The sequence below is a fragment of the Dermacentor albipictus genome, chromosome 7 (genome assembly GCF_038994185.2).
Source record: "Dermacentor albipictus isolate Rhodes 1998 colony chromosome 7, USDA_Dalb.pri_finalv2, whole genome shotgun sequence".
In the NCBI taxonomy this organism is placed as follows: domain Eukaryota; kingdom Metazoa; phylum Arthropoda; class Arachnida; order Ixodida; family Ixodidae; genus Dermacentor; species Dermacentor albipictus.
Window position 1 is genome coordinate 109390663 of NC_091827.1, and position 14131 is coordinate 109404793.

Consider the following 14131-nt stretch of genomic DNA (forward strand, 5'->3'; position numbering starts at 1 on the left):
CGCCGCGGCGGAATCCCCAGGTGAAAGGCGCAGCTGCGCCACCTCGCGGCCGCTTGAGATTTCTGGGATTTGAGCTTCACGCGCGCAGCCTACCAGGGCCTTCCCTCGGTCCACTACACCTAATCTAGTACACTATACTTCTAGCCACCCTAGCACGGCCGGACTCGACTATAGTGTACTAGAATCTAGTACACTATAGACTCGACTCTCTCCTCTGCTCGGAGGAGAGAGTGAGTCGAGTCCGGCCGTGTCTGCTGGCGGGACTAAGGTTCGCGGAGAAGCGGGATTACAGGAGACGGGAGACACGCGGGGAAAACAACATATGAGGGGACGCGTGAGAGTCGCGGATCCCCACAGCCCATAGGAAGGTTGTGGCTGGGCTCAACATACTGCTGCCGAAATTCAGCGCATCGGCAAGTCTTTCTGCTGTTGATGATGAAGTGAACTTTTAACTCGGCGTCATTTCTCGGCTTATGCCATCGAAGCAGAGTTGTCGCTGTGGACGAGCAAATGCTGCCAAATCGAAGGATCGCCTAGCTTGCGCCTTACAGGGGTTAGGGATGTGTAACCCCAACTTTTTTCCTAATAACCGCAGCCTGCTTTTTATCCTGGTGACATTACCCGTGTCGGCGTCAACCCCAGAACAGAAGTTCTCGACACCGAGAACGCTGACGCATACGATTCCTGTATCCACCTCAGGAATCGTATGAAACTCTTTATTAGGTCGAGTAGTAGACGCTGGTCACCCTCGATGACGCCTTCTACGTCTGCAGGTGTTTTCGTGCTGACGGAAATGACAATGCTGGAGTGGGACGGGATGCTGACTTGATCTTCGAGCGCACTCAAGGCGGGGTGACTACGACAGCTCTCCGGCGGTATCGCTTGATCTTCCGACAGCGTTATCGACTTCGTCTTCAGGTCGATGGTTGCGCCGTGTTGGTTCAGGAAATCCATGCCGAGAATGACGTCTCGTGAACACTGCTGGAGGATAACGAAGGTGGCAGGGTAGGTCCGGTCTTGAACTGAAATTCTTGCGGTGCAGCTTTCAGTCGGCGTTATTAGGCGTCCTCCAGCGGTACGAATTTGAGGGCCTTCTTTCGCAGTCTTAACCATCTTCAAGTGGGCGGCGATGGGTCCACTTGTGACGGAGTAGTCGGCTCCTGTATCCACTAAGGTGGTGACTGTGTGGCCGTCGAGAAGCACGTCGAGGTGGGTGGTTTTTTGTCTGGCGTTGCAGTTAGGTCTTGGCGTCGGATCATGGCTGCGTCGTGTTGAACTGAAGCTGGAGCGTCGCGTCATCAAGTTGTCTTTCGTCGGTGTAGTCTTGACTTTATGGCTTCGTCGGGATGGCGGCGTCTCGTTCATATATCGTCGATATCGTCTTTTCGGCGTCTTTGTCGGCGGCGGAGGATCTTCGTCAGTTCGACGAACAGCAACCGCACCTCAATCGGTTGCTGCCTTTAGTTTTCCGGATATGGGCTGACGGACCGGCTTCGGGCTGGGCCAGTCTATGGACGGCAGTGCGGCGACAGGTAGCGGCCTGGTGACGGCGAACGGGACGGTCGTCGAGGGCTCCATTGTGTGGCAGCGAGATAGTCGGCGATGTCACTTGGGCTTTCGCCTTGCTGTGGCCGCAGTGCGTTGATGGCGAACCCTCGCGGTCCCATCTCGTGGTAAGGGCATCGGCGGTAGATGTGCCCGGCTTCTCCGCAGTGATAGCAAAGCGGACGGTGATCGGGGGCGAGCCAAACGTCAGTCTTCCTTGGAACGCTGCGTGGGTTGGCGTGCTGGTGGCGGGGGTGGTGGTGGTGCACGACGGAACTGTGTCGTCACTGGGCCCTGCCGTGGGCGCGGAGGGGGTGCGTGACGGCGGGCTCCAGCGGCTTATGTCATCGCTTGCGGCTGAGGCTGCGGCGATTCAGGGGCTACTCCGAGTTGTGGTTGGAGCTCCTCACGTACGACGTCGGCAATCGAAGCCATTTGAGGCTGTGATGATGGGAACAGCTTTTGTAGCTCCTCCCGCACGACAGCTCGGATAGTATCGCGCAGGTCGTCGGTGGCCGGTGACTGAACTCCGGCGTAGTTTGTCGAGTTCGTGTGGCGGTTGAATTGCCGGCTCCGTATTTCCAGTGTCTACTCTATGCTGGTGGCATCGCGAAGACACTCGTCGACGGGCTTCGGTGGGCTATTCCGGCGAAAAGTTCCTCCTTTACACCACCCATCAGTAGGCGGACTTTCATCCCCCAGACATTTCTGGGTCAGCGTGGCGGAAAAGTCGGCTAATTTCTTCTGTAAAGATGGTAACGTTCTCGTTTGGTAGCTGCACTCGGACTTCCAATATAAGCTCGGCCCTTTCTTTCCGGATAATGCTCGTGAAGGTCCGTAATAAGTTACTTCGGAACAGCTCCCGCGTTGTATGGGTCGACTCTCGGTTATCGTACCAGGTCCTCGCGGAATTTTCCAAGGAACGTGGCGCAGCTTGTCCTCAGAGGTGCAGTTGTTGAAGACCGAGATCCTTTCGAAAGCCTCCAGCCTGGTTTCTGGATCCTCCGACGAAGCTCCACGGAAGGTAGGTGGTTTTCTAGGTTGTTTAAGCACAATGGGGGACGCTGGTGTTGCCATTGGGGTAGTTGACTTGGTAACGATCTTCCTAGTCGTCTCAGACAAATGCCCATGCTCCGGGGGCAGTCCTTGCCGCCTGCGGCTTGCTCGTTGGTCCTTGGCGACGGCGTTGTTGTTCTCGGGCTTGGAACGCGGCTTTGCGGGGGCGTCCGGTACATGAACGCGCAAGCACTTCCACCAGATGTCACGTGGTAGTGACGGTGAAGAAGGCAAAACGGTGATGGCGAAACTAGCGTTTTATTGGGCGAGCTTGTGCCCACAAAAGCAAGTTCCATTCAAAAGAGAGCAATAGCGGCGAACACAATCAGCGGTCGTCGAAATCTGATCAGCGGGTCAAGCGCATCGGCTCGTATACATCAGTCGTCGAATGTTCCAGAGTATTCGCTGGGACCCGGGTGTCTTCCACAAAGTTCTACATTATTCGTGTCGCGCATACATGCAATCAGATTACGCAAGGTTCGCTCACAGATAGCGGATGGAACCACCGATAACATTCCTGAAACTTCCGATACATACAAGTGCGTCCTGCGCTGTGCGATAACATTTGTTAGGCGGTGAATCGTGGTTGCCCGATAAAGATAAACACGTGTCACTATTTGCGAGTACTTCATAACTCACAACGTCATGGCCAGGTGATGATAGCTTGCTTGCGTCGACGGTTGCTGCCGTGAGCTCTTCAATTGTAAATGGTATTTCTAAGGAAGGGTCGCTCGAGGTGGACTAGGCTGATTGCAATTTTCCGAGAAGGTTGTGCCCCGCTGGAAAGGAGCCTACAATACTGCTCTGCCACATCTTTCAGGGATGCGCGCTCATGAAATGAGAGGGCGATAAAAGTATAAAGCTGTTCCAGCTTTTTGTGAATGCCTTTGACGACTCGCCCGATTTTGCTCAGCGGTTGTCGTACGTCCAGTGTCTCACAAAAGTCCCTCCACCTTTTTCGGTTCAATTTGGTTCAATCGGCAGTTGCCCTTTTCTGTCCCCCTCTTCAATCTTTTTCTGTCTCTCTCACTTTCAATCTTTCCTGCCTTCTACTCACTTATTCTTACTTCCGTATTTCCGGGCGGCAAGGGTTAACCGTGTGTCATATATTCAACCTTGGGTATATACATTAGGTTATAGTCGCGGTGTATAACAGGCGTCTGCAGGTTCCTTGGAACCTGCAGCGTCCCCTTGTTGGGCTCGGTGGTGGGTGGCTACCACCACTGCCGAATTTTCAAACCATCCAATGGCAGAAGCGTTCCTACGACTTTCAGATCGGCCTCTGAAAAGAGGTCGCACCGAAGCAACTTTTCAGTTCTTCTCTTGTTAAAACCAACTGAAGACTCATTTCCAAAATACCAGGTTCTTCACAGTGAAGGGAACACAACCGTCCGAAAACTATCACCATTCATAGTTTCGAAATACCTAACAAACACAATCGGACCTGGTTACAAAGCCTCAAAGATGGCTAGCGGAGACCTCCTCCTTGAACTGACCAAGAAAGATCAACTAGAAAAGCTCCCCGAACTCACCAATATCGGTGACATCAAAGTAACAATCTCTCCACACCGCTCACCGAAAACTAGCAGGGGAGTTACATCTGAAGAAGACTTCCTCAACCTCAGCGACGAAGAGCTCCTCGAAGGATTTCAGGAGCAAAACGAAATTAAGGTTCAGAGAATCGCACTACGATGAAATGACCAACAGATCCCGACGAAACATGTGATTTTGACATGTGGTAGTAGTACTGTCCCCAGTTCGCTCGACGCAGGATATCTGAAAATCAACGTCAGATCATACATACCCAACCCGAGGCGGTGTTTCAAGTGCCAGAAGTTTGGGCATGCATCTCAATTATGCAGAGGAAAGGATACATGCGCGAAGTGTAGTGCCAACGACCATCCATCTGACAACTGCAATGTCCCCGCACAATGTGTCAATTGCAAGGGCGATCATCCTGCTTACTCGCGGAGCTACCCTTGCTGGAAAAGTGAAAAAGAAAAAAATCGCAATCACAGTAAAGGAAAAGATTTTATTCTGCGAAGCGAGGAAAAGGCTAGGGCACTTACCTCAAGCAAGCTATGCCAGTGTGACGCGGCAGGGGGCAGCGTCACACCGGCCTCAGGAACCTACAGGGTCCACGTCCGGTACTCCTGTAGAAACCCCAACCGCCCCCTTGGTGGCTGCAGCCAGTGCTGCTCCATCAGCAACAATGACGGGCCCTCAGACAACAGTGCCGCAGGGCCCGAAGTTGAACCGTGCCCCACGGCCCGAGACGCGCGTCTCGGCGCCTGGCTCTCGATCGTCCAGTGCCTCGGAAAAGGCAATGGAGGACGATCCGAAAACCCCGGCGTCATTGACGCCAAAAGACCCGCGTTCCTTGGAGAGCTTACAGAAGGAGAAACATATTGTAACTCCGGTGAGAAAGGTAAGGGTAACCTGAACGGTTACCGCCTTCTACAAATGTAATCAGCTTTTAAAATACATGTCACCTACAACTCGTAAGCTCACAGACATACGTAATTTTTTTTTCCAATTCCAATAAGATGGCCTTCATCATTCATTGGAATTGCAGAGGCCTCATTCACAATCTAGGTGACATCAAATACATCATAAATAAGTTATCACCAGTAGCATTCTGCCGCCAAGAAACGAACCCAGGACCGAAGCATACACATTTTCTTAAAGGTTTTACTTTTATAAGAAAGGACCGCGAGCGCTCCAGTCGTCTATCAGGAGGTGACGCTATTGTCGTCCAAGGCGGCATCCCTACACGGAACGTTTCATTAAATACTGCGTTTGAGGCAGTAGCTGTCACCGTTTTAATTTTAAGACTGTCACCATCTGTTCGTTGTACATCCCTTCCCACACCCATTTCACAACTTGAGACATGGAAAATTTAATTGGTCAGCTACCGGAGCCTTTTGTTTTAGTTGGAGATTTTATTGCTCATTGCACTCTTTGGGGCAGCGATAAGAATGACCAAAGAGGACAACTTATCGAAGATTTTATTTTGACAAACAACATCTGTCTTTTGAATTCAGGTGCGCCAACACATTTTTCACCGAGTTCATGTAATTTTAGCTGCCTTGATTTAGCATTTTGCTCTCCGGATATCTTTACCGATTTTAAATGGGACGTACTGGAGAATTCATATGGCAGTGATCATCTACCTGCTTTAATCCACCTTACATCAACATTACCAATTATATCCCACAAACCACGCCACTGGAAGTTACATATGGCATACTGGGCTGTTTTACAGAAAGTGCCAGGCTGGAGGAGCTTATTTTAACAGACCTAAGCATTGAGGAAATTAATGAAAAGTTTGCTAATTGCATTATTTCTGCAGCTGGAAAGGCCATTCCGCAATCTTCTGGCGTTGTTCGGAAAAATCTGAATCCTTGGTGGACACGCGAATGCACCGTAGTAAAAAAGCAACAAAACAAGGCCTGGGGAATCTTACGCAGATACCCAACACATAACAATTTTCTGAATTTCAAACAATCCAAAGCGAAAGCTCGATATATTCGGAGACAGGCGGAAAAATTGTCTTGGCAGAAATATATATCTACAATTATTAGCACCGTCACATCCAAAAGGATGTAGGAACTGGTCAGGAAGTTTAAGGGGTACTACTCATCATACACGATACCCTTACTTGCACCTTCAGGTACTCACACAACGCTACAAGAACAAGCGAATACACTTGGGGAACACTTCTATAACGTCTCTAGCTCGGCTAATTATTCAAACATGTTCTTAAAATACAAACTATCGGCAGAAAAGGAGAAACTACCAAGTGCTTGTATGTCAAAGGATGAATACAGCTCTCCATTCACGGTACAAGAACTTAAGAGCTGTGTGCTGGAAAAAAAAACTGCAGTAGGTCCTGATTGGATCCATTATATCATGCTCGCACACTTGTCCAAAGCATCCGTAGATGCTCTCCTTAAATTTTTTAACAAAGTATTTGAATCCGGAAGCATGCCAAAAAGTTGGAAAAACGTAGTAGTTGTGCCTTTTTTAAAGACAGGTAAATCCCCCACATCCTCAAGCAGCTTTCGACCCATTGTCCTGGCAAGCTGTTTGGCGAAATCATATGAAAGTATCGTAAATGTCAGATTAACTTTCACGCTTCATATACGGAACTCCATTGATTTTCATCAGTGCGGCTATAAAAAAGGCTGTTAAACGACAGACCACCTCGTCCGACTTGAACACGAAATACGCGAGGCATTCGTACACAAACAGCACTGCCTGGAAGTGTTCTTCGATTTAGAAAAAGCGTATGACACCACGTGGAGGTTTGCAATCTTACGTGGCCTCGCCGCGTTAGGAATCCGTGGCAAAATGCTGAACTGTCTCGCTAATTTTATGTCCAACAGAACATTCCAAATCCGGCTAGGCACTGCGCTCTCGCGCACGTTTATCCAGGAAAACGGCGTGCCACAGGTTTGCGTACTTAGCACAACACACTTTATAGTAACAATGAACTCTATCAACAAAGTCATTCCCTCCTCTGTTATGCACTCCATATACGTCGATGATCTGCAAATAGCGTACCGCGCCTCAAACCTACCAACATGTGAAAGGCAGCTCCAGATAACAATAAATAACCTAATGGAGTGGGCTCAGAAAAATGGCTTCCGCTTCTCTACTCAGAAAACTGTTACAGTGCTATTTTCGCAAGAACGAGGGCTGTACTTAGACGCGAATTTAAAATTTAATTATGTCGCGCTGCTGGTAAAACAAGAACATAAATTCTTGGGAGTAATCTTTGACAAAAAAAACTAAACTTTCTAGCCCACATTAAAACACTAAAGATTAAGACAAATAAAGCATTGAAAGTCCTCAAAGTTTTATCTCATAAGCACTGGGGTTCCGACCGAACGTGTCTTTTACGTATTTACCGGTCTCTTGTTCGTAGCCTTTTAGACTACGGCTCCATTGTTTACGGCTCAGTCAGACAATCCTATATCCAACGACTTGATCCAGTACATAACCTTGGACTGCGACTGGCCAGTGGTGCATACAGAACGTCACCTATTCAAAGCTTATACGTTGATTGTAATGAACCCTTATTATAGCAGCGCAGAACAATACTCACTTCCTGTTACGTACTCAGTATTCAGTCATCACCGCAACACATGTGCTTCAATATCGTCACAGAGTGCAACTCACGCTTACACTACACAAATAAACCGAACATGATTAAGCCGCTTGTGCTGCGATATGAGCAATATTGCTGGGAGTATGGCATTTGTCGCGAAGTCCTCTAGGTTGAAAAAAAAAAACACGACAATTGCCCCCGTGGTACGGTTTCACGCAGTTGTGCGAGTGGACATTAACACATTTAAAGTAAAGAGACACTCCACACGAACACATTATACAAGAATTCCGTGCTCTTCAGGACAAATATCAAAATCACATGTAATTCTACACTGACGGCTCCAAAACAAAAGAACACGTGGGTGTAGGGGCCGTAACAGAAAATTGGGAAAGAAGTATTCGTCTACCAAAACATGCCTCTGTTTTCACTGCTGAAGTTTATGCTGTATGCGTTGTAGTTAAAGAGATTGTCACTGGCGAGCACAAAAGCGCAGTCATATACACTGATTCCTTAAGTACACTGAAGGCTCTAAATCTGAAATCTTAGTGTGAACCCCTGTTAGGGAATATACTAAGCATGGTCGTGCTTAACAAATACGGGAGATCAATCCGCTTCTGCTGGGTACCAAGTCATGTTGGGATAACGGGTAACGAAGCAGCCGATAGCTGTGCATCGATGGCAGCGTACAAAGAGCTAACAAACACTACACTTCTATACAAAGATAGCATCCGTGCGATTAGAAAAGCCGTAACGGCAAAACGGCAACGCGAATGGGACCGTTGTGCCGACAACAAGCTACATCTCACTAAACCCACAGTTGGCGAGTGGAAGTCATGTCATCATCAGGAGCGGTTTATCGAAGTAGATTTATACGGACTACGCATTGGGCACACACACCTCACACACAATTATTTACTTGCCAAAGAGGACACACCAAAATGCGAGAAATGTCAAGGTCCACTGACAGTTAGGCACATATTATTGACATGTACGCATATTGAAACACACAGACGAGCATGTTTGCACAAATATCAACTAAACATACTTTTACACCCTGCTCTAGATGATACTGGATTTTTAGATAAAATATAGATAATTACTACAGCCTTTTCCTTCATAAACTGGATTGTAAAACACCTCGTGTTTGGCGCAGCATAGCCTTAGGCCCAAACAATGAAACGTTCCTTTCCTTCGAGCGCTTCCTAACCTTACGTGAGGCCTCCTTACAGCGAAGGACCGATGGAGGAAGCAAGCATACTCTGAAAGCTCCCTTCACCCGTCCTCACGTAAGGAGCGGTTGCCGCCATGCCTGGGTTCGAGATTATCTCTTAAAAGCTTTAGGCGAACACCAGAACACCACTATTCAATAAAAAAGGTTGTATCGTCACACAATCTTTAAGTTGATGAGCTAATATAGAGAAGCGTGGACGCTTTTTTCTAGTTTTGTTTATTAAACCTAAAGAAGTAGCGTATTACGGTGCAAAACTTGATGTGATCCAGCAACGCTGGTACGCCGGCGTCGTGCAACGCCTAGCAACGCTTCCATGCCGTACGCGTGACTGAAACGAACGTGCCTGGCAAAACGTACCGTGCTCGCGCTTCTCCGAAGGTGGGCGACAGCACGCACGCGCAAGCAAACGTCACGTGGTTAAGCAGTGAGGCGAAGCGCTCGTTCAGGGCCAGGAGCGGCGTAAGGACGCATGAAGGTAGCTTGGTCCAAAGAATAAAACGTTCCTTTTAGGTGTGTGCGAATATTGAAATTTTCGATTACGAATCGAATACGAATAAGGCGAAGAACTCTCTTCGAATATCGAATCGAATATCGAATACATGTGTAGTATTAAAAATTGCAAGAGAGGTAACAATAGCTTTATTACCCTTTTAAAAATAAGATTGCATTCTACAAAGTTGCTTCAAATTAAAGAGGTACTCAATTATAGATAATGGACTCAGGTAATGCCCTCAGTCAGGTAAAACGCTTGTTACAGATTGTAGTGAAGGAAAATTAACTGCTCAATATGGCCAGAAAGTAAACGCTCTCTATGCACTGTCACATTTCTACCGGTAGAAAAGACTCTTTCACTAGGAACTGAAGTGGCAGGGATCGCCAAGTACTTCCGGGCGAGTGCACTTAAAAGCGGGTACCTGAAGCGGCCAATGGACCGCCACCACTCACAAGGATTCATGCCCCTTTCCAGAAGAGGCTTTTGCGCGTAGTCTGTAACTTCCCCCTCAGGGGCAGATGCCAAATGTGTCTTCTCTTTGTTCATCACTAGATCGTCAAAAGCATTCCATACACTCGATGCCACCAGCGGACACGAAGTCGGCGCTGGCACGGCGGTGTCCCCACGGTGTTCCACGACGGCTTCCTGGAGCTCCCTTGTCACAAGGTTTTTCAGCCAGATCATCTGAACAGATGCCTGATGAACTGTGGCCATAAAGCGCGGATCAAGAAACATGCCTAGGCTGGCCACTTCATCAAATTTCCACTCCGCACAAAGAGCCTTGATACATTTTGAATCAATGTTAGCAAACCCTGAGTTGCCTTTGCAACCTTCAAGGCAATGGGGCATTCCAAAAATAATTGGAATTATAAAGCTTGGTGAAAAAGAAACCGAAACTGATCATGTCTCAAATGCCTGAAGCAGATAGACTGAAACAGAGCATACAGATAATGGCAACTCAGGGTTGCAAAGGCAACCCTGAGTTGCCTTTGCAACCTTCAAGGCAATGGGGCATTCCAAAATAATTGGAATTATAAAGCTTGGTGAAAAAGAAACCGAAACTGATCATGTCTCAAATGCCTGAAGCAGATAGACTGAAACAGAGCATACAGATAATGACCGGATCATGCGAAGTTCTCAGTTAATAAACATGTTCTTAGGAGAATGCGGAGCAAGCATACAATTGGTTAATTGCTCAATTATTCGCAGTCTATCCGAATATTCGCCGTTTCCACCGTTATTCGGCCGTCCTCGGATATTCGTGAATTTCCGAACATGCATTTCTCGAATGGAATACGCTTCGAATATGGAAAATATTCGATTCGTATTCGAAATTCCGAATATTCGCACACCCCTAGTTCCTTTCCTTCGAGCGCTTCCTAACCTTACGTGAGGCCTCCTTACAGCGAAGGACCGATGGAGGAAGCAAGCATACTCTGAAAGCTCCCTTCACCCGTCCTCACCTAAGGAGCGGTTGCCGCGTGCCTGGGTTCGAGAATATCTCTTCAAATCTTTCCGCGAACACCATTATTCTATTAAAAAATGTTGTATCGTCGCACAATCTTTAAATTGAATAGCTAATATAGAGAAGCGTGGACGCTTTCTTCTAGTTTCGTTTACTAAAGTTAAAAAAAAGTTGCGCATTACAGTGCAAAACTTGATGTGCTCCAGCAACGCTGGCACGCCGGCGTCTTGCAACGCCTAGCAACGCCTAGCAATGCTTGCATGCCGCACGCGTGACTGAAACGAACACGCCTGGCAAGACGTACCGTGCTCGCGCTTCTCCGCAGGTGGGCGACAGTGCGCATGCGCAAGCGAATGCCATGTGGTTAAGCAGTGAGGTGAAGCGCTCGTTCAGGGCCAGGAGCGGCGTAAGGACGCATGAAGGTAGCTTTGGAGCTACCTTATGCTGAGGAAGCACCAAGGAAGCCTTCACCGAGGGCCCCTCAGTAAGGAAGCTTTCAGAGTGACATAAGGTAGCCTCACCCCAATGAAGGCTTCCTTAGTGAGGTAAGGAAGGTTTCATTGTTTGGCTTCTTATGCTGAGGAAGTACCAAGGAAGCACCAAGGAAGCCTTCACCGAGGGCGCCTCAGTAAGGAACCTTTCAGAGTGACATAAGGTAGCCTCACTGCAATGAAGGCTTCCTTACTGAGGTAAGGAAGATTTCATTGTCTGGCCCTTAGCCGCTTGTGCGCCATTAAACCCCATTTACCTAACTATATATTGTCACGTGGTCGTGACGTCAAAGAACACAGTAGCAATACTGTGAAAGGCAAAAACTAACTTTTATTGGGCGAACCTGTGCCTACAAAACAGGCTACACTTAAAGCACAACAAACCCGCCGTGGTTGCTCAGTGGCTATCGTGTTGGGCTGCTGAGCACGAGGTCGCGGGATCGAATCCCGGCCACGGCGGCCGCATTTCGATGGGGGCGAAATGCGAAAACACCCGTGTGCTTATATTTAGGTGCACGTTAAAGAACCCCAGGTGGTCAAAATTTCCGGAGTCCTCCACTACGGCGTGCCTCATAATCAGAAAGTGGTTTTAGCACGTAAAACCCCAAATATTATTATTATTATTAAGCACAACAAGAGCGGCGAACACAGTCGGCGATCGTGGTAAATCTGATCAGTGGGTCAAGCGCGTCGGCTTTTATAGAGCCGTCGTCGAATGTTCCAGACTAATCGTTCGGACCTGCGTGCCTTCCACAAAGTTCTACACCATTCGCGTTAAGTCCAAAATACATGGAGCGAATATGCGACGAATAGTCGGCGTTCGACGCCCGGCGGCGTACGCGCGACGCGCGGCGGCGGAGAAATCGTCGTTCGCCGCCGATCCAGCTGGCGCAGATAAGTTCGTCGGGCGTCGGCGATACCGGAAGCGGCAAACGAACGGCGCCCTAAAGTGAGCCAATCAGGTCTCAATATCCGCCCCGACTTCCGACCTGGCTTCCCCGCTTGTCCGTGTATCCCGATCCCGCTCTATCGTTCACGCTGGTCTCCCGCTTTTCGTATTCATGGTATCCAAAGAGGCGCGGCTGGAATTTAGCGACAGATTAATTTCGGCTGTTCAGAAGCGTGCCTTCCTGTGGGACATTTCTAACCAAAATTTTACGCGTTTTTAGAGTGTTCCGCAATTCAAAAGCAGTAATAGTTGTCGTTAAAGTTTTTTTTTTTGTCATGTGTTTCACTACAGCGCTTTTGCCTCGTCTAGCCACACTGATAACAACGCAGCGGCTCGCCGGCGGCGGCCGCCGCGTCTTCGCTCCATGTAGCGCAGCCCGACGAACATACGGTGTCGCGCCGCGGCTGATTTTCCGCCGCCCGAACTTCGTCGTGAAAGTTCGCTCCATGTATTCTGGCCTTTACGCGATGAAATCAGATAACACAAGGTTCGGCGACAACAGACAACCGGGTGGAAGCATCGATAACTTTCTAGAAACGTCGGATACATGCAGGAGCGTCCCTCGCTGTGCGATTACAGTTGTTAAGCGGCAAAACGTGGTCGCCCGATAAAGATAAGTGCGTATGTCAATATATATATATATATATATATATATATATATATATATATATATATATATATAATGAACTTCTATAGTCCATATACACTTCTGCCCGTTTTGCAGGTTCAGTAAGAAATGGCATTATGAAACATCGTTTCAGCGCACAATTGAACACGGACGAGTTCTCGTCCGTGTTCAGTTGTGCGCTGGAACGATGTTTCATAATGCCAATCACAACCAACTAGCCCAGCTGTTCATACTTAGTAAGAAATGTTATTTGGGCAGGTCTGGCGTCTGGTAAGCAAGACACGCCTACATAAATAGACTGACCTACATAAGCATCGGGCGTCATCGCCATGTTAACCTTTTGTTCACCTTTCGACAGGGCCAAGAGCAACAAAACTTGCAGAGATAAGGTGGTGAAGTGCCATATTTCTTTTTCTAAGCAGCGATGACTATACTCTTCCTGAATTTACAGGATGCCCAGCCCAACTGATTTTCAATTCGCTTAAAGCATATTGCAAGGGTTGCATAAGTTCCGTTTTTCTCTCTTTCTGATGCCTTTCTTTTTAATTTTTTCTAAGATTGAAATATTCCATATCATTCAATAGTGACAGACGCCTTTTTTAAAACATTTGTATTACATACGGCTTGGAAATGTTCGTTACTTAAACGTCCCTCGAAATCATTTTTAGTGCCTGAGCCGGTCAGCGTTTGCGGTGCCTTCTGGCGGCGTATGCAAATTCCGTGTGTCGCCTCAGAGATCTCCGCGTGGGTGATTGAAATCTCGGAAGTCATGGTCTTGGCAGGCACGATTTGGATTGATTCCAGGGGCAGCGGCTTCCGTGCCTCCGGCACTAATGCGTCGCCGCCTTTATTTTTCATCTCCCGGTCTCCCGCGGGGCCGGTCACGTGTTCAATGTAGAACGGATAGCGAGGAGGACAGCCAAGACAGCCGCGCTTTTCCGAGAGCATACGAGAAGGGCGCGCCGGCTGCGACCGGCTTCCTTCGCTCGTCCTGCGGTGTACGTTTATCTGGGCGCTCGTTTCTTGGTGCGGAGTTACTGTGTGCCGAGCTTGCGAAAGAAGGACGCGGTTGCTTGCGGCGTCCCCGATTGCTTCGCACGTTTATCGAAAGGCGCTGGAGAAAGGTGTACGGACGCCAACGGCTGCAGCCGTAAGTTGGC

General features: G+C 48.4%; 1 protein-coding gene across 2 annotated transcripts in view; it reads left to right on the forward strand.

The window, feature by feature from the left end:
• The first annotated feature begins 13838 nt into the window (after window positions 1–13838).
• Window positions 13839–14131, forward strand: part of LOC135903459 (sulfotransferase ssu-1-like) — a 79008-nt gene continuing 78715 nt past the window's right edge. Inside the window, exon 1 of one of the 2 annotated variants that reach the window (XM_065433775.2) lies at window positions 13839–13969. The gene's annotated coding sequence lies outside the window, so the exon portion shown is untranslated. Of the gene's footprint in view, window positions 14122–14131 lie in introns of both variants that reach the window. The other variant, XM_065433774.2, reaches the window with a different exon arrangement.